The sequence below is a fragment of the Triturus cristatus genome, chromosome 7 (assembly GCF_964204655.1).
Source record: "Triturus cristatus chromosome 7, aTriCri1.1, whole genome shotgun sequence".
Classification (NCBI taxonomy): Eukaryota; Metazoa; Chordata; class Amphibia; order Caudata; family Salamandridae; genus Triturus; species Triturus cristatus.
The window spans coordinates 1,708,125,337-1,708,147,559 of record NC_140590.1 but is presented as its reverse complement, the minus strand read 5'-3'; positions in this window follow the sequence as shown (position 1 = coordinate 1,708,147,559).

The following is a 22,223-nucleotide window of genomic DNA, read 5'->3' as shown; positions in this document are numbered from 1 at the left end:
CTATGTAGGACCAAAAGTGAGCCATGAATACATATCACTGTTGTCTAGTTTTCTCATAGAAAAACGCGTTACTGCGTCTAAATTTCCAGAAAACTGGAATGCTCGTTTGATAAATGATCGTAACAAAGAGGCATGCTGATAAAATGCTGGTGCTCGTGAAAGTATCACCAACGTCAAACAAACAGAACTGACAACATTTAGTAGACGTTACAACACAAGAGACAAATAAAACATACTAGTTAGAGGGCAACAATGCGCCTCATGGTGCTGGAGGGGCTGGGAGGTTCTCGAGCGCTGAAAAGAAAGGGGGCGAGGAAAAGAGATGTCAATTGCCTCGAAGGTTGGAAGGAAATGGGAGGCTTAAGGGGCATCCGTAGGCTGCCCGGTTCCTGTGGAAGGAAAATGACTTACTTGTCGGAGAAATCCTCTCTGGCTTTCTTGACTAGTCTGTCCCTCGAGACCGCATATTGACGAGTCTCGGGACGGGCTCTGTATTTGAGGAAGTGTTTCCACCTAGTCATAATCGGAAGACTAGAGCGGGAACCTTCACAAGATGGCCACCGTCTATTGGCTAAACAAGGCGCTCTGTTGGAGGTACCTACATCCGGCCAAAGAAAACTAAGTACTAAATGCCGGGTGTGGAAAAAATATATTAATAGAAATGGAGCGAAAAATTGTAATATAAATAAATAAACCCACTAAAGGAAATAGTCAATTGGAAAGTGGGTCCTTTTACTTCTCAACTTAGGTGGGTGGAAAACAGTGGGAACCTAAAATCAAACATTAGAACACATATAAACAAACACTGTTTTGTCATTGATAAATGAGGGAGTGGTTCCGAGGGCTGAAGTTTTTTGCTGAATAAATCTCTCTAATTGATCCAGTGTAAAGGGTTTTTGGTTCTGTTGGTGTAGGCGCGTTAGCAGGGTGAACAGCTCATTGATTGGTAATTGTTTCTTATCTGAGGAGCTGACCCCAAGGAATGTTATCGTTCAGACCTTGTCTGTCGCTGTGTAATTTGAATACCCACAGTTGTTCCTTCTCGAGGAGTCTGTGTTCCAGGTTGTCACTGCCTTTTATGTGTTCTAGTACCACCCATTTGATGTCGTTGGGGGTTTGTCGTTGCTCAATAAAGTGTGATGTCATTTTTGTCGTGGCTCGCTTGCACCTGATATTACTCCGGTGTCCTACAATCCTTGTGCTCACTTTCCTGGTTGTCATTCCTACATGGTGTAGATTGCATGTACAAGTGATCATGTACACAACTCCTGATGTGTTGCAGTTAGTAAAGTTCTGAATTTCCCAGGTCATACCATTGTTGAAAAATACCTTTTTAGTGGCTGTGGTCAGGTGGCACACACTGCAATTACTGCACGGGTAATGTCCACTGGGTAGTGTGTGTAAGGTCGTTTGGCCATCCCTTTTGGTAGTGTTCTTGGGCCGAGTGTGGACCAGGTAGTTTCGGAGTTTCTTCCCTGTTCTGTGGCTAAACGTGGGCCATGGGATATCCAAATTTCCACTGTTCAGTGAACGCCAGTGTTTTTTGATTATCTTTGTTACTTGGCCTGATGCGATGTTGTGGGTGGTTATGCAGATGGGCCTCTTCTCCTGTGTTGCGTTTATGGGTCTAGGTTCCAAGAGTGCTTCTCTGTGGTTGTTGGCTGCCCTCTTTTTAACTTTTGAGATCAGATGTTTTGGATAGTGTCTTGCTAATAGTTTCGCTGAAAGGTCTTTATTCATTATTGTACACCTTATCACATCACATTTTCTGCTCTCAAAATCACTCTTTCATACTTAGTCAGCCGACTAGGAGTGAGGTGCTGTGTTTGAGTACTTGTTAAAAGAATCTCATCTGAATGTGGCACTCACACCTTCACAGGATGTCCCATCACAATTGATTCACTCTATTCCAGACTCATTCAAGTAGCAGCTACTGCTTTTAAGCAGCCAGGTAAAGCTGATGCCACTGGAACTAAAGTGGCAGAGAAATAAGCCACTGGACATCTGCCCAATCCATGTCTCTGTGTTAAAACTCAAAGTGCACAATTCTCTCTCTCACAACAAAACAGTGCAACTCATCTTGAATTATCAGGCATGCCCAAGGCAGGGGCCTCACACAGACAATTTTGTAGTTTTATGAATGCTTCCAGACATTCATCATTCCAATCAATTAGATTTTCCGCTCTTTTCAGAGTCAATTGTATCAATGGTTTCGCTAGCAGGGAGAAGCTGTTTATCCACTGCCCACAATACCCAACCACTCCCAAAGACATTCTCATCTCCTTTTGTGTCTGAGGTAGTTGCATTTGCTTAATTATTTTTATTCTTTCCGGGGTCACTTTTCTAAGTCCTCTTTCTCTTTTATGCCCTAAAATCTAACTTCTTGTTGTCAAAACTGCAATTTCTCCGGGGACACCTTGCGCCCTCCTTCGGCCATTTGGTTCAGTAATGCAATTGTGTCCTTTGATGACACCAATAGGTCATCAATGTACTGAACCAGAACTTATTTCCCGGGCATAACTAATGACTCTAAACACATTTTAAAGATTTGATTGAAAATTGAGGGACTCTCTGAGTACCATTGAGGAACTCGGCACAATGCCAAAACACCATCTTCAAACCGGAAGGCAAAAAGATACTGGCTGTCTGGATGTAAAGGAATGGGAAAAAATGCTTGACACAAATCAATCACTGTATACCAACCTGCATTCCAGGGTATTTGATAAAGGATCACTCTAGGATTTGGCAACACTGGGCAACATGGCACTACAATTTTGTTAATCTTTCTCAAATTCTGTACTATTCTGTATTTACCACTAGGCTTTTGGAGTCCCATAATCGGCGAATAACAAGGACTACCCATTATTTCTTTCAGAATTCCTTGTTCAATCATTTGGTCAATTACTGGACCAACTCCTGCTAACACTTCTGGACTCATTTTGTACTGTCGTGTATTTGGAAAAACTGTACCTTCTTTCACCACTATCTTCACTTGATCTTCATTTGCCATCAACCCTATATCTTTTCCTGAAAAATCCCATACTTCTGGATTTACTGTGTTTCTCAATTCTTCTGGTAATTCACTTTCAGTCATTATTGAAAACATCTCATCTACTTCTGTACCTTGCTTAGCTAGCATCATCTTGTAAACAACATCCCCATCTGGGGTTTGGAAGGCAACACCATCCGGTGTGCAGTAGATTGTGCAGTTCATTTTGCACAATAGGTCCCTTCCTATCAGATTTACTGGACTTGAATCACAAACCACAAACCAATGCATGTCTTTAAAATTTCCAATATGCACTTCCATTGGTTTTGTTACTGAGGTTCTAATCTGTTTGTTTGACACTCCTACAACTTGGATAGTTTCTCCCGAGAGGGGTAGGTTTGGGAGGTCTGCCATTCTCACAGTAGACCGGGTAGCACCATTGTCCAATAGAAAAGTGATGTCCTTACCTTCCACTTTCTGGTCAATAAATGGACCTGTCTGATCTACCGACAAGGATGCACCAAGCACGCACTCCTCTCCCTCTCCCCTCAGACACCGTAATTGTACAAAGTCCGAATCATCATTATTCTGCAAAAAATATTGTGAAACCACAGAGGTATTCTTACCACTTTCTCCTTGAAATCTGGTGTTCACACTGAATGTTTGAAGGTTCACATGATTTGGCATAGAAGCCTTTGGCAACTGATACTGTGGAGTAACTACCTGATGCTGCTGATTGCCTCATTCTGCATCTGCGGATTTAAATTTTGATTTGCCCCATTATTATTTTGGACATTTTTACACTCATTCTTCCAATGTCCAAGCTTTCCGCACACATGACAAGGAAATTTCTTCCTTGCTTCCTCTCTACTCATTCGTCCTTTTCCTTTACCACCATTCGACACTTGCTCACTCTGAACTTGTTCTTTCATCTGATTTTCAGAATGGTAATTAATTTGGTATCCTGCTGTCTACCAATTTCACCTGTGCCCACATCATTTTCTCTTTGAGCTTTCTATGTTTTGCCTCAATGTCGTCATCACAATACTTCACATATTTAAATTTTTGATCTATCTACTTACTTTGCCAGAACAACATGTGCTGTTGAATCATCTGACTAATCTCTCGTTTCAGACCATAGACAAATCGATATACAAAATGTCCCATATTTTTATCACCAATATTCTCAAATCCACTATACTGCCTAAACACTTGTAACGACCTTTCATAGTACGCGTGTACCTATTCCTTTGGCTCCTGTATTTACCCAATCAGTCTCTTTAGGAGGGGTTTTTCCTTTCAAGAAGGTAATTACTTGGTGAGGTTTCTTCATCACTTCCTCTGATGGTGCTCTTGTCTTGGGATCTCTCGCATATTCCTCACTTTGCCAATCAACTGTGATTTTACACTCTGTCCATAAATCAGCTGGTACCAAAATATCGAATAAACCATCAAAATCCTTCAACAAAACCTTTGAAACTTTGACAAATCTTTCTACCTGTTTGTACCATTCAACAGGTTTTTCTCTCAATCTAGGGAAGTCATTTGTAAATGACAAAATATCCTGTCTGCTCCAAGAGACATGAACATATCCACCACCAGGAACTTCTCTCATTAGGCACATTCTTTCAACCTTTTCTGATTCTCTTATGGGGAATACAGACGCTGCTTCTCTCGCTTGTACTTCTTCTTTCTTTCTTATCCATCTAATCCTCCATTTATCAATGTCTCCCCATTTTTGCAAAATATTCATCAATTCTTTTATCTGTAATATTTTACCAGAAACTTTCATGCTTTCTAAATCCTTATCAGAAAATTCCACTCGATATGGTTTCTGTAACAATTTCGATCTCCCTATATCTATTCCAATCTATGAAGCAACCTCTGTTAATTTTTCATGAAACATCTTTGCCCTTCTAGTTATGCTCTTACATAAAAACAATAACTCTTCATCACTGTAAATGTTCAATCTTTCAGTGCCCACATTGCCAGCTATCATTTCTTCCAATTCCTCTTTTAACTTACTAATATCTAAAACCTTTGGTTGTAAGTTTTGTTTTTTCTCTTCTCTGTGCCCATCTCTCTAGATCTTCTGGAATAACCATTGTTGAACCTCCCATTCCTATAGGGATAATTGTGCCCTTTTCTTTTAAATTGTCTGGTAAAACTCTCTTTGGTGTTTCAGATAAAGGTTCCATCAAGGAAATAACTGATTCAGTCTCACTGATCTGATCATCAGATATTACTGTTTCTTTTCTGGGATTACTTAAAGGAATTGTCATAGCTTGAGGTTTGGGTTTATTTAAGACTTCTCTCTCATGATCTTGCAACACTCTTTTGACTGATGTATCATGTAAAATCTGTGGAATTAAGGGCGTCCTTACCATCGGTGCACTTGGGGTGACCCTACTAGATTCTTCTTGGTACAGGGAGGGTCTTTAATTAAAATATCTTCCAACAATTAATAATCCGATTCACCATATCCCGTAGCATTCTAATGTTTTCTCTTTTCATTACGCTTGCCTCCAGACTGTTCTTCAGCCATTATCACTGGGTATAAACCTTCTGATACCATGGCTCTTCTCCATTGCTTCATCTGATCCTCACATGACTCATGTAAATATCTAGGTAAAAATCCTCTAAATCTCCTACCGCCTCTGAATTTCTCTCGTTCAAATGACTCAGTGTCCCATTCTTCCAAAGCCTCGTACTGAGTTAACCTAGGTCTTGGTTCGAAATCATTCATTCTTATTCTCAAATTCTGAAGAATTCTCCCATTAAACATACCATGTTCTGGAAAAGCTAAAGCTCCATCACCTTTGCATACTCCACCCAATTCTCTAACCATACACAAGTATGATATCCTCTTTCCATCATCATAAATGAAGCAGGCGTTTTCGGAGGTGGAATAGGAATTCCCTCTATAGTCAAAACAGGCTTATATTTCTTTATGAAATTTTTAATTTTCTTTATTAATGCCATTTTTCTCTTTTCTCCATACATTCTTAATGAACGATTTAAGAAAGAGTATTCCGTAAACCCTCAAACTCGGTTATCAGTGTGAATCACACCAGCAGTCAAATCAGAATTCAACATACAATTTCTTTCTTCACCAATTCTAACAAAGCTTCTATCTAAAAAACAATCAAAGCTCAGACCTGAGCTGCTCGTCTAACCAATACTAGCGCAGCCTTTTGTGACATCAGTATTGCTCCTCACTACTGACCCTCCCTTTACAATTCTGCGTTCCTCTCACGCCCACAGTTTCAGCCTATCCCAGCGCGGCTCTTGGTGACGTCAGTATAACTCCTGCGACTGACCCTCCCTTCACAAGGTAATACGATAACTTTTCTTTAAACCTTTTTCTTTAAATCCGTTAGTAATGACATAAAAACATTAGCTACTCTGTCTGTTCTGCTAAGCAAAGAATAGATTTCGACTTACTTTTGAGTTTCAGAATTACTCCTTTTCGCTGCGAGTAAAACCCCATGTTTACCCTTCATTCAAGCTCGGGAGAACCTTCTACTCCTTCAGTGATACCCCTTTTGGGAAATAAGACCAAAGTTTCACCAGCGAACCCTCTGCCATCAATCGCGCTCTACTATTACACAATATAGTCCCTAGTATAATACTGCCAGCCCTCCATAGCTTCTCAGTATTATAATAACAGACGAGTAACCTCCTGCAGTATGGCTTCTATCACCACCCACTATTCAGTTTCCCGGGATGCCCAAGTAACCTTTGTACCTCTGCTTCTTCTGGACAACATAAACAAGACACCAACTCTTTTTGTTAAACATAAATCAATAATTAATAATCAATGTTCTTCACCAAACTAGTCAATAATAACCATAGCTCTGCTACCAGAAAACTGATCCATCAGTTCAGCAACAACAGATACTCCACGACCATATACTCACCTGGGCCCATAAACTCACCATGCATTAAACCACTGGTTGGTCAAGTTTGTGATTTCCACAATGTTCAGGATTAGGTATTTAACACTTCTGTTCACCTTCTAAATAAGCAAACAGAAGGAGATGATGGACGGAGTGCTGAAACTTTTCAAACGCTCACCCCCAGTCACAGATCTGGGTTGAATCCATCATCATTCTTTAGCTCACTTTGCCACCCCAGTTTAGACACAGCTATATGCAAATCAGTCTTAAGCCTTTGCCTCATGGGAACAGACCAGCCCGAACTGCCAACCCAGGTCTTCCCTGGACCAGAATAAAGCATCCTGGGACCGGTTTCGGGCTTACAGCCCTCTTCAGCCAGGTTAGCTTTCATCCAGTGGCAAAGTGAGCAAGGGACCCACGTCTGGGCATACCCTGCCAACTTAGGGCGAACAAAGCAAACAAACGGAGATGATGGACGGAGTGCTGAAACTTTTCAAACTCTCACCCCCCGTCACAGATCTGGGTTGAATCCATCATCATTCTTTAGCTCACTTTGCCACCCCAGTTTTGACACAGCTATCTGCAAATAAGTAGAAACAATCGCAATGGACCGCACTCCGCTAGCCCCTCCTCTGGGTCGCCCCTAGGGAATCTGGTACATGGAGTTCTTGAGTGGTTCACCCCAGTGGGTGCAATTAAGTACTTGTTAGACTGATGATCTCTAGACCCGATACATGTCCTGGGTTTTAGAATATCGCCCGAGACATGGCTCGGGTTTCGGGATAACTTCCCTCATCAGTAGTGAAAATAGTTAGGGGTGGAAGAGAGGGCCGCCAAGCAACCGTAAAAGGCCTCAATGCCCGCACAGGCACGCAGGTGTGTCGTCCAGGAGCTCGTCAGCTCAAAGCTCGAGGGAGCCAATTTATAGAAACAATCGCAATGGACCGCACTCCGCTAGCCCCTCCTCCGGGTCGCCCCTAGGGAATCTGGTACATGGAGTTCTTGAGTGGATCACCCCAGTGGGTGCAAGTAAGTACTTGTTAGACTGATGATCTCTAGACCCGATACATGTCCCGGGTTTTAGAATATCGCCCGAGACATGGCTCGGGTTTCGGGATAACTTCCCTCATCAGTAGAGAAAATAGTTAGGGGTAGAAGAGAGGGCCGCCAAGCAACCGTCAAAGGCCTCAATGCCCGCACAGGCACGCAGGTGCGTCGTCCAGGAGCTCGTCAGCTCAAAGCTCGAGGGAGCCAATTTATAGAAACAATCGCAATGGACCGCACTCCGCTAGCCCCTCCTCCGGGTCGCCCCTAGGGAATCTGGTACATGGAGTTCTTGAGTGGATCACCCCAGTGGGTGCAAGTAAGTACTTGTTAGACTGATGATCTCTAGACCCGATACATGTCCCGGGTTTTAGAATATCGCCCGAGACATGGTTCGGGTTTCGGGATAACTTCCCTCATCAGTAGAGAAAATAGTTAGGGGTAGAAGAGAGGGCCACCAAGCAACCGTCAAAGGCCTCAATGCCCGCACAGGCACGCAGGTGCGTCGTCTAGGAGCTCGTCAGCTCAAAGCTCGAGGGAGCCAATTTATAGAAACAATCGCAATGGACCGCACTCCGCTAGCCCCTCCTCCGGGTCGCCCCTAGGGAATCTGGTACATGGAGTTCTTGAGTGGTTCACCCCAGTGGGTGCAAGTAAGTACTTGTTAGACTGATGATCTCTAGACCCGATCTGCAAATAAGGCTTGACCCTGTGCCTCATGGGAATCAGACCAGCCGGAACTGCCAACCCATGTCTTTCGTGGACCGGAAACAAGCATCCTGGGACCGCTTTCGGGCTAACAGCCCTCTTTAGCCAGGCTATCTTTAATCCAGTGGCAAAGTGAGCAAGGGACCCACGTCTGGGCATACCCTGTCAACTTAGGGCAAACAAAGCAAATGCAAGGAGATGATTGACGGAGCACTGAAACTTTTCAGACACTCACTCCCAGTCACAGATCTGCGTTGAATCCATCATCATTCTTTAGCTCTCTTTGCCACCCCAGTTCAGACACAGCTATATTCAAATCAGTCTTGACCCTGTGCCTCATGGGAACAGACCAGCCCGAACTGCCAACCTATGTCTTCCCTGGACCAGAAACAAGCATTCTGGGACCGGTTTTGGGCTAACAGCCCTCTTCAGCCAGGCTAGCTTTAATCCAGTGGCAAAGTGAGTAAAGGACCCACGTCTGGGCATACCCTGCCAACTTAGGGTGAACAAAGCAAACACAAGGAGATGATGGACGGAGTGTTGAAACTTTTCAAACGCTCACTCCCAGTCACAGATCTGGGTTGAATCCATCATCATTCGGCTGGGTTCAACTGGTACGGCATGGTGAGCAAAAAAACGATGGATTTAGGCCCGGATCTCTGTACTGGGGTGAATGTATGATATTGTTCTGCATTCTGTCCATCAACTGTTGTTTTTGCATTTGTCACCCCGAGTGGGAAGGGTATGCCCAGACGTGGGTCCCGTGCTCTCCATGCCACTGGAATCAAGCTATCCTGGCTGAAGAGGGGTGAAACCCTGAAACCGGTCCTAGGATGCTTGTTTCCAGTCCAGGGAGGACCTGGCTTGGCAGTTCGGGCTGGACTGTTCCCATGAGGCACAGGGTCAAGCCTGATTTGCATACGGCTGGGTTCAACTGGAACGGCATGGTGAGCAAAAAAACGATGGATTTAGGCCCAGATCTCTGTACTGGGGTGAATGTATGACATTGTTCTGCATTCTGTCCATCAACTGTTGTTTTTGCAACTTCTAACTAACCCTTCACGAATCAAAAAGTTCTGTCCTCTGGTCGATGGACCATTAGTTGAACTAGTTGATGGTGAGAATAGCATAAACTAACTTACTTATACTTTAAATATGATGAAATAACCACAGACTCAGGAAAGTTTAAATCTTCATCTAAATTAAACGAATGTGAACCATCTCAAAATTACAGTGCAGTCCCCAACATTCATGGGAGAGAAAATTCTATTAATAAACACCATGCATTTGCATCAGACTCATACAATAATCAAAGCTCAGAAAGGGAGAGTACAGAGAGAAAAGAACATTTGCAAATAACGAGAAATTATATTTACCAAGGATGGTGTGGAAGACCAACCCCCTGGCCAAAGGGCTGGTGAGGGTCCCCTGAGATAGGACAGGAGACAAAGACTTCAGGACAGGATAATAGACCAATCTAGAATACCAACGTCTCCGCCCCGCCCCCTCTGACACTCTCTTCCTCCTCAAGACTCTTCCGCGATCTTCTGTTCTAACCCAATTGATTTAGGATAGAAAGTTCTGCTTCAGGTTCTGCAATCAGCTCCCTTCACCCAGCTCTGCACTTTTTCAATTTCTCATCAGCATCTCAGCCTGTCGTCCTCCCGAACCTAACTAACTAACTAAAGCTGTCTTAATTATACCTTTCATTCTGCATGTTCCATCCATTAATGTCTCAATATCGTGAAAATACGAAATTTGATTGGTCAGGCAAAGGGTCTTCATCACACCTTGCTTGCATGTCACAAGATTCAGTTAAACCATTGTTCGTAACCCATCCCCTTACTTTTTATTCATACATTTTATTCCCATGTGCTTAATGTTACAATATCGATACAATTTATATTTTAAATGAATAGACATTCTCATAGTTGAACTCTACATCATCTCTTTCTCACGCCAAAGCATCGAATTTGGCTTCCGTTCAACTGCTTTGTCATGACCTTCATGGTTTCATTCAGTGGGCACGCGCGGACTTCGCGTCACTCAGCTGATTCAGTCATGCGAGAAAGGCCCAAATACGCACTAATGATAAAGATCAGAAGACAAATATTAGTTTCTCAAATAAACTGATTACACTGTATACCACCCACCTCTTCTCTATCCCATTATATTTATTAATACTTTTCCCCGCATTAGCAATAGTAAAACAGATTGCTTTCATTTCAGCAAAGCAGGTGCCATGCATGTGAGCCTTCAAGACTCCATTTTTAAAGCTTCTGCTCATGTGCAAGAGTTTCTCTCCAAGAGTTATTTGTCATTTTACGTAGATGTAGTTGACGCATGTGCAAACCAGATTTCCTGTTTAGAGCGATATTAGTCATTCTTCAGTGTTATCCGCGTTAGTACACACGTATGCAAGCTTCACTAACCCGCGTGTTCATGTGGTACGTATTAGTTTTCACAACACTGCATTAATAACTTGTTTCTCTATTTTACGAATCCTTGCTCCATCAAGTGAGAAAGTGATTGAAAGCGAGAGCGAAATGGTATATAGAGATAGATTATTTGGGCCCGATTCACAGAACTACCTTAAGACAAAATCCTAAACTTACTACTTTTGGTATTCACAGAAGTTAGGATTTTGTCTTAAGTTTGTCTTAAGACAAACTTAAGACAAACTTAAGACAGTCTTAAAACAGACTTAAGACAGTCTTAAGACAAACTTAAGACAGACTTAAGACAGACTTAAGACAGACTTAAGACAGACTTAAGTTAGGATTTTGTCTTAAGTTTGTCTTAAGTCTGTCTCAAGTCTGTCTTAAGTCTGTCTTAAGTTTGTCTTAAGTTTGTCTTAAGTTTGTCTTAAGTCTGTCTTAAGACTGTCTTAAGTCTGTCTTAAGTTTGTCTTAAGACAAACTTAAGACAAAATCCTAACTTCTGTGAATACCAAAAGTAGTAAGTTTAGGATTTTGTCTTAAGTTAGTTCTGTGAATCGGCCCCATGGTGTATATAAGTGAGAGGTAGAGCGAAGAGAGATATAATGAAAGAGTGAAAGAGAGTTAGAGAAAGGTAGAGTTAGACGGAGAGAGGTAGGTTGTTAAAGTTGTGGAGATAAATGTATGGTAGAGTAAAGAGAGAGAAATACATTGTGTGATATTCGGCGTTTTAAATACATTTAAAAAAGAAGGCACGGAGGGCAGATTAGTAACAGGCACTGCACCATACTTATTTCACTGCTAGCTCTGTGGCCGGGCTGTAGCATTCCTGTACCAGACATCAGGGCAATGGTGTCCGTCTTCCATGTTGATACCTGGGTGCGGGTCTAGTTGCTGAATGGAGGAAGGGGAGCTAAACAACAGGTATGAATCGTACTACTATATACACTAGCAATGCAATCTGTTCTATTTATATGCATATTACAATTAAACATAATTGAAGCAAAATGTAAAGTTTTGTGCCACTTTTTTAAATTGTTTCCAGCTGCAAACTTTAGGAGTGTAAAGCTGGCTTAGCAAACCAATGCCAGACCCATGTTACATTTATGAATCTCACCAAACCTGACTAATCTCTGCATCCATCTGATACAACTGTACTATGCTCTCTTCAGGAAAGCTGTGAAAATGCTCTGTTCTTTGCCAATGAGTTATTGGACTCCAATTGCATCTACCTCTGGTGTCTGTTGAAATATATTTATGGTAACACGACCGAAACGCGACATGCCAAATTGAAACCGAAATAAATCTGCAAAGATAATGAAATTAGCACCTGTGTTCTTGGAATTTAGAACGAAATGATTTGTGACTTATATATATATATATATATATTATCTACTGGCGGTCGCCAGTAGATAGTTATAGTTAGGACCGTGTTTCCATAGGAAATCCGCAACATTCTATTTGGAATAACTTTGGCGCCGGTTGACGAATTTTTCAAAACTAATGGGGCGCTACGCTCCGCTCCTACCCTGAAAGTCTCGGGGGATTCGTCAAGCGGGGGCTGAGTAAAAAGGGGGGGTCCCAAAACGCGTTTTCCCCATGCATTTTCCCATAGGACCTTTAGTCCGAGCTACAGCCCGAACGGCTGAACAGAATTACTTGAAATTGGGCAGAGAGGTAGTCCTCAGGTCAGGGATGTTCCTTTTGCAGGTCTGGTGTAAATCTGTTCAGTAGGTCCTGAGAAAATAGCATTTAAATCAATATATATATCTGTAAGCGCGCTCCGTGCGCTTACGGTAAGCTTACCGTACGCGTACGGTGCGCGAGCTCAGTTCTGATTGGTGGTTACATGACTGTAAACATTCGATTCGGTCGAAATCAGAAAGTATCGGCCGCCATTTTCTGTCTCTCGCACTGAAAAACAAAGGTTGATAACATGAAAAGGGGGCAACGAAGAGAGTTGCAGACCCCCTAGCGTTCGTCAGGGGGTTCACGAAGGACCAAAAAGTATGAAAAATAAATTTAATAATTTTTAAAAAAAATCGCGGAGTGCGACCGCAATGCACAATGTGTCATTTCAGATGTCATCATTGATGTCATGAGTGATGTCACTGACCATGTCATAAGTGATGTAATATGTGACGTCATCAGCAGTGCATTGCGGTCGCGCAAGTTATAGTTACCTGATCTAACTATAACGTGGAATTTCATTGGTTTTTTACGAGTGAAATGTACAGCTAACTATAACTTGTGTGAAACCTATGGTTTTTTAAGTGAATTTGCAAGGTTTTTTAAATGCTAATTCCTAACTATAACGTGTGTGAAACCTATGGTTTTTTCAGTGAATATATATATATATATAATATACATATATATATATATATATATATCCATATAAATTCATGTGTATGCGCTTTAAATATATCATGCTTAGATATATCACACTAACATGAGGCCTAGAGCTCAAAAGGGCTTCCTAGCTGACTGTGACTGTACAAGCTTCATCAGCTATTCTGAACCCCCTTAGAGGTCACTTTGCTTGCCCTGACTTAATGGTTCCTTATCTGGTTGTGCAAGTTGCTTACACAGTGCCGAGCCAGCCTTTCTGGTCTGCCCATATCTAACTGTTTATAATTGGTACGGTGCAGATCTTGCACATCCCTGTTAACCATATTTGGCTTGGTGCCTCATTCTAGTTCCGCTGACATGGCTTTACTAAATGTATATAGCACCCAGAAACCAGTCACTCTGGGAAGAAGCAGTCTGAGAGCCCCTAAGGCAGGAGACCTAACTTCTTCCTTGCTAATTAGAGATGATACATGCATTTGGTACCAATAAAATACATTTCGCTCTGTTTCTGAGCAAACCTGCTATGTCTGATGAGTTTCATTCATTTGCTCCTGGGAGGGTGCCAGTATTTCCCTATCAATGTCCGAAGTCTCCTCTTAGATTGGCTGGCATTCACACTCCTGTACTATTACATTTTGTGTAGCGTGTGCACATGCAAGGTATGTGTTTCGACAAATTACACCTGTTCTCTTAGGTTTTAGGAACACACATTATACATTTCCCAAGACCCAATTCAGTTTGTTATGTAAGCTACAAGAACTATTTGTGCTTAACAAATAAATGTTGCATAATAGAACTACATACTATATGGCCGATGTCAATCTGGTTTTAAAATAGAGACAAAATCAAAAAAACATAAAAAATACAAAGCCATATTAAATAACCTGAATAATACGTGTATCATAAAAGAGCATGTAATCACTGAAATATGCAAAACAGTGTGATTTTTAAATTCTGGGTACATTTAGAATAGCAAGACCACGAATCAGATGTCTCATCACCTGCTGCTTTGCCTTTAAAATAATTTGAACAGAAACACTCTCTGACCAATGAAAGGGCAGCCCTGCTGATGACATAATGAAAAACAAGTTGATGGACAGAATGCAGAACAATGGCATACATTCACCCCAGTACAAAGATCTGGTCCTAAATCTATCGTTTTTTTGCTCACCATGCCATTCCAGTTTGAACCCAGCCATATGCAAATGAGTCTTGACCCTGTGCCTCATGGGAACAGTCCAGCCCGAACTGCCAAGCCATCTGACATGGCATCCAGCGATTGTGGATTAGAGGGCGAGGCAATGGGATCTTTGACATATGGTTTTGTTCCTCTACCAACTAAGTGTGTGGGTTGACATTTTGAAGGAAAATTATACAAAGTGTGTGGCATTTGATTGATGGATGTTATGTCCCTTGTAGGAAGATAGGATCCTTCTTCATGGTTAACCCCACTTTTTGCCTGGTGCTAAGCTGTTTTCGACTAGTCTGACTGGGATCCTGCTAGTCAGGACCCCAGTCTATCTGCTTTCACACTTAAATTGTTGTGGTAAATACTTAGGTACAGCCCAGATTGGATAGTGGGGTACCCTCATCAGTCCCTTCTATATGGTTCATCGGTAACCAGGGCATGGGTACCCCAGAGGTCCCCCATAGGCTGAATCATGCATTATGCCACCCATGGGAGACCATTCAAAATGGAACTACAGGCCTACCATTGCAGCCTGTGTAAGCTGGTGCTAGCACCACTTACTACAGATATAGGTTTCCTATAACTGGGGTCAATGCACGTAAAACCTATCAGTCACCCCTATAGCAGGTATATCAATCCTGAAGGCAGGATGCTTAGTTCTAAGTGGGAGGGGGCCCCTGCTTGTGCAGGACACTCTTACAGCCTATGGAGTTCATTCTCCTGCGTTGTAAGTGAAGCAGCCGTATACTATTTAGAGGGGCATTGCGTAATTATGCGATGACAATCTCGAAACTGTCTGCAACGAATCCTATCATGTTTGGTATCCAACATGTTGGAATAATATCCCCACACTGTAAACAGTGTGGGAGGTATGATTCCAAGCACTAGAAGAGCCCTCCGTTAGGCTCTCATTGCTCCTAGTACCAGCCTTCTTGACCCACACAGCACAAAATGGTTGCTATCGACCAGAGACACGATTCTGCCCTCCTGCTGCTGAGCCAAGCTTGAGTAAGGGAAGGCAGAACAATAGGCATCCTGACGCAGGGAGGTGTGACCAACTCCCAGACAGGAATTAGTGTATTGGGGCAGGGTGGGTGCACTTGCCAGTGCCACTCAGTCTGCATGAGGGGCACATTTGGTGCCCCCATGCATAGTCCAGTTCAAACCAGCTCTGGGAGCCATTGGTGCTCTGGTGTGAAACTGGACCTCCCCCTGTCCAGCCCCTCCGGGAGGGTCTCCTGAATCATCCCAACCCCTTCCTTAGGGTACTTAAGGATTACCTTGGTGTAGGTCCCTAGATTCAGATCAGATACCACCTCTTCTTCTCCTGTCTTGGCACTCTGGACTTCGGTGGACTTCGCTTGGACTTGACTTCGTCCCCCTTCCAGTCTGCTGCATTGTCTGTGCCTGTGCATCATACAGGAACCTTCCAGGGTCTGTGGGCATCAAAGACACCTTAAGAAATCTCCCTTGGAGTGAAGGAGTCACTCCCCTGCATTCACAGGCACCGCAACTAGGTCGAACGGTCTGCTGATCCTGAGCTCCTCCAGACTCCGTAAGGTTCTCCAACACAGGTAGTGGTTCTCCACAGCTCCAGAGGCCTGCCCTGCCCTCTCATCAAGTTTGAGGCCAGTATCCCTCAAGGGGGTTGCTATAACTAAAGCCCTGTGTAATGCGTCAACTTGCAGTTGCAAAGGCTTTTTGGCTTCCTTCCAAGAAGATCTTTGGGCTCCAAGTAGCTTCTACTTTGAGCACCTCCATTGACCTGAATCTTCAGCCACTCCATATCATGTACATTGTGGTCTGGTGAGCTGCTTGAGGTCCTCTCGCGACTCCATTGCCTCTGTCCTGTGGGTCCATTTGAGGGTCAACTTTATTTCTTTTGGGCTCCCCTGATTGCTCAGGACCTTCTCTGACTACCCTGATTGTGGTGAGTCCCCTAGACCGAGCTGGTCCTGATGTTGCTCCTTCTTCAGCTCCTGCATTGGTTGCATTTGCCAAGGTTTGTTGGTGCTCCTGCAGGACACCGACCCCCCCAGCACTTGATATCCTTTGTACGACAGGTTTTGCATGGCTCCTGGTCTTCCTCAGCATCACCTGGTCCTCACAGCTGCAGAGTCAAGGTCATAGTCACCCATCCTGCAACACCTGACAACGGAGGGCATTTGTCTTTCAAGTCTCCTGGTCTCTCCTGAGTGACATAGACTCTGAACCCTCTGCTTTCAGGTACCTCTCATCTAGAATCCACCTTCAAATTTCACCGGACACTTTCTCCTTCTTCAACAGCGGTACTTTACTGAAGACTTCTATAGGGTTCAACAGCAGTTTCCGACACCATTTCAGACGTATGCACCCGGCTTCGCTGGTCCAGCTAACGTGGATACTAGGGTATCCATGGGTGCGGTGGATCTCCAACCTTCTGCCTTCCATGGGGTTTCTTTAGGGTCCACTGGGAAGGGTCCCTAAATCCTAATCTTTAAAAATCCAACCGTGACTTACACATAGAGTTTTACGGAGCATGCGGTTGTGTTCCCACACTGCACACGCTCTCCAGGGGGTCCCTATCTACTCACCTTGGATAGTTCCTTGGGTCCCCAGCACTACTACATCCTCTCGCCCTTGTCTTGACCCGAGTTGTGGTTCTTATACCACTTTCTTAGTATATGGTTTGGTCCCCCCTGGGGTACATTGTGTTACATGCTAATTACTGTGTTTCTGTGCTAACGTCTTGTGTGCATTGTGCATAGCTCCAGGTAGGATATATTTCTATGTGTTAGAGAGTATTATATAATAAATACATATTTTTATAAATACCTTGTGTGGTTCTTTTTCACTTAATCTATACTATAAGATTGCATTCTAGTAAAACAAGCTGCTTTACACTCCTTTTGGACTAAGCCTGAAGGCTGCTCTCCACAGCTACCACTAAGAGAGCTTTCTAAGCATGTTTAAGAGCTCTTGAATCACCATAAGGGTTGTCTGGGCTAGTGCAAGGTGTTTACTTATATAAGTGTTCATCATATACCAGGCCAGCTTCTCACGTTGGACTGCAGCGATTGGGATTCAAGCCTGCATTGTTTTACCAGCTTAATCTTTGTATTGATTAATTGAAAAACCATCACTAATACTAGGCACATATAATACAAGCTTAGAATAAGTAAATTCTACTGAACTTAGGGTTGAGTAGTTAAAGGTATAGCACACCCTTTCTCCAACCTCAGAGAGTTTAGTTTCAACTAGGTTCGGTAGGTGTTACACCACACAACACTTATTATGTCTTGCAAACGAGATGCCAGTGACTATCTGACTACTAGATACCGTGAACCTTCGCTCCAAGAACTGAAAGCACTGTCCGCCTCTAGAAAGTTGAGGACAGGGAAAGGAGCCAACACTCAGCGCCTCCTAGAAGTGTTACTGTTAGATGACCTCAGGAAAACCAGTGGGTCAGATGACCAAGAAAGAGTGGGTGGGTAGGGAATGAAGATAGGCCAGGAGGAGAGCCCTTCTTTGACCTTTAATCAAAGCCTGAACAAGAGGAGCCAAATGGCTCCCACCTGGATAACTCAGATCTCCCAGAGGATGCTACAGTTGGCTCAAATATTTCCCCTTTTGTTCCTCTTGGGAGAATGCAGAGTAGACCAATGAGGTCTAGATCCTCCTCAAGAGAATAAAATGCATCAGGACATTCAGTAGGATCATCCATTTCTAGTAAGAGGGACAAAGTAAGAGGGACAACCCTTTTGATAAGGAATACCCACTTCTTGAACTTCAGAAAGATCAGCTTAGGCTCAGACAAGAGCAGTTGGCCCTTGACAAAGAGTCCCTGGAAGTTCAGATAGCTGATGGAATCTCCCTTGGAGTGAAGGAATCACTCCCCTGCATTCGCAGGCACCACAACTAAGTCGACTGGTCTTCTGATCCTGAGCTCCTCCAGACTCCGTATGGTTCTGCAACATAGGTGGTGGTTCTCCACAGCTCCCCAGGCCTGCCCTGCCCTCTCACAAAGTTTGAGTCCAGTATCCCTCAGTGGGGTTGCAATAACCAAACCCCCATGCACTGCGTCAACTTGCAGTTACAAAGGATTGTTGGCTTCCTACCAAGAAGACCTTTGGGCTCCAAGCAGCCCCAACCTCGGGCAACTCTAGTGACCAGAGTCCTCAGCCACACCGCATTGTGTGCATCGTGGCCTGCATCTTTTGGTGAGCAACTTGAGGTCCTCTCGCGACTCCAGTGCCTCCAGCCTGTGGGTCCATTTGAGAGTCACCTTTATTTCTTTTGAGCTTCCCTGATTGCCTGGGGTTTGCCCTGTCTCCCCTGCTTGTGGTGAGTCCCCAGGACCTTCCTGCTCTCGACGTTGCTCCTGCATTTGGTTGCATTTGCAAAGGCTTGTTCGTGCTCCCGCCAGACACCGACCACTCAGCACTCGACATCGTTCCTAGGAGAGCTTGTGCATGGCTCCTGCTCTTCCTCACCATTGCCTGGTCCTCACAGCTGCAGAGTCAAGGTCATAGCCACCCATCCTGCAACACCCGACATCAGAGGGCAGAGTCTATGTCACTCCTGAGTGACATAGACTCTCTCCCCTCTGCTTGCAGGTACCTCTGATCTAGAATCTACCTTCTGATTCCACCGGACGCTGTCAGGTGTACCAAGCACTCTTACCTGAGTTCTCCTGACTCCTACCTGTAAGGTGCTTGGTGAAGTTTCGCAGAGACGCTATGGGCCAAACTCCTAGTACCTCTATTCTGCAACCTGAAATAACACTTTCACACTGAAGGTTGACGATAGGAATTAGGGAGGAGGGCCGGATTCTGACGCTAATGAAGTTCTTGTATTCGACCTGCGAGGCACCAAGAAGATTCCTTAGCAAAGAAGTTTTAAATCTACAACTTGTCTTTTCTTGCAATAACCTTTTTCTTTTAGAGATGTTTTTAAACTGTGTCAAAGATTCCTACCTGCGATCTACAGAGTAGGGCTTCACGTCCAGGGAGTCGTCATGAGGGACATCTGGTGGTTAGGGGTTGTTGTCAGATGGAGAGTGTCCGATGGTGTTTTGTTCTCTCCTTAGATAAGCGCAGGTTAAGTGGTAAAAATTTTGTAGGTCTGAGAGCAAACAATAGAAACTCTATTAGTAATTATTCACCTTTACATTCTACAGAGCAAAGTTTGCACAGTTATGTCACTTTTACACTTACTTCTTTAACCTTCTGCTCCTATCTTTCTCATGACATGCTTTTCTAAGAAAAAAGGGGTAAAAAGTTGCAAACACATATACAAAACTTTCTTGTAACCCAAAACAGTTTTCTACGAGGACTGAAACAAAATTATCCAAAGTTTTCTGTAGCTTTTAACATTCTGGAATACTATGATTCCCAAAAGTCTTAGGGGCAGATTCATGAGCCCCTTGCGCCACTTTTGCGTCACTTTTCCCATGTTAAAAGTGGCGCAAGGGGTTCATAAATCTGCCCCTTAGTTCCTATGTTTTTTCGTAAACAAAGGTTTGTCCAAAAATTGTTTGTATTTTCTTAAAACTCTTTCGTGCGGTGGGTGCCTGAAGAAATAAGAGTTTACACTTAATTTAGTTTTCCTTGTTCCCTTTCAGGTCTCATCTTGCCGAGAAATCGAAGGTTCAGGGAGCATGGATGCTGAAAAGGTAAGTGATGAGTCCAAAAGTGTTGATGATTCCTAGCGCGATGTTTCCCTCCTAGCGCAATGTTTCTCTGATTAGATCCGGAAGGCTAAGCACCTGCTAGAGCCTGGGTGTGGCTTTAAATACCTCAGCCACACCCAAGGACGTCCGTAAGAGCAAGTGCGTTTAAACGTGCTCACGCTGTGTTCTGGATGTCACACAGCTCGAGCCAGCCACTAGATACAAGCATCTTTCTGCAATGCTTTCTTTTCGTTGCGAGACTCGAAGAGGGAAAGCACTTAGAAGCGAGCGCTTCTTTGAATTCTCCGCATCTCCAGCAGTGTGTTGCTTGAGCGTATCCAATTACACCCCTGAGAGCGGAGCCTTAGAACATTAATCAGTTTTACAACAACCATTGACAAAATCAAATACACATTATTTATTTCTTGAATAACATTATAACATTACTCGTTTAAGTAAATATGAATACATGATTATCATATACACACATGTTTTGTAATACTTTTCCTGGAGTGCTGGATGCATGGGATAGGGGTGGGTTATTAGCTATGAGATTAATCACAAATCTTTTGTTTTAAAGAACGTGGGTTTATGACAGTACCCCCCTCGTAGAATCCCCCCTAAAACCCTAGAGACAGGTTTTGGTTTCTCAGGATTTTTGGCATTAAACTTTTTTAGGATTTTCGGAGCATTTTGTAGATTGGCAAGAGGTTCCCATGAGCGTTCTTCAGGACCATATCCTTTCCAGTCAACCAAATAAAACAATTTGTTCTTAATGCATTTAGAACCAAGAACTGCTTTTACTTCAAACTCTGGAACTCCATCTACCTCAAAAGCTGATGGACAAGCTACAAGTCTGGTTTTGGGATTAAATGGTTTTACTAATGAAACATGAAAAACCGGATGAAACTGATATTTTGATGGAAGAGATAATTTAACACTGACAGGATTAATTATTTTTTCCACGACAAAAGGACCAATAAATCGTGGACGAAAAGCTTTATGACTTTTAATTTTTAAATGTTTAGTAGATAACCAAACCTTGTCACCAATTGCATAATCTGGTGGTTTAGACCTGTGTTTATCAGCAAATGTTTTCTGACTCTCTTTTGCTTGAGCTAGGTGTAGGTGAGCTTGTTGTTGGATTGTCACCAACTGGGCTACAAAATCAGCGACAGACGGAATTTCCCTTGTTGTTTTATCTAATTCCGCAGTATCTTTGGGATGAAAACCATGATTACAGAAAAAAGGAGACATTCCTATGGAAGAATGCTCTGAATTGTTGTAAGCAAATTCCATGGCCCACAAAATGTCTGACCATTCTTGATCACAAGTGGGAACATACATCGTAGAAATTGTTCGATAGTTTGATTCGTGCCTTCAGTTAATCCATCTGTCTGAGGATGGTAGCTGCATGAAGTTCGCACTTCCATGTTCAAAGATTTTCCTAAATTTCGCCAGAAATGCGAAATAAATTGGGGGCCTCTGTCCGAAAGCACAATGGATGGTATTCCATGTAGCTTCACAATTTCTTTGACAAAGATATGAGCCAACTCAATTGCAGAAGGGAGTTTCTTCAGAGGAATAAAATGGGCTTCTCGTGAAAACTGCTCTATGACAGTTAAAATTGTAGTGAAACCGGCTTTAGTACGAGGTAATTCTACAATAAAATCAAGAGAGACAGTGTGCCATGGTTGTGGCGGTAAAGGTAAAGGTAAAAGCAATATACGTTGATTTCATGCCAAAAGCACAATACTTTTGACATTGGGTTTACCCTTGTGGCTTCGACCTGAGGAACTGCTAAAAAGTGTTTTAGTTTCATGTATGTACATATTTTGTATTTCGTTATGACCCAAGTTGTACCTTATAAAGGTGTGGGATTGTATTATCAGGATTGTTGGGTGGGCCTGGGGTGATGAGCATGTTTCACCGCATAAGGGTGCTCTCTCTGCGGGGG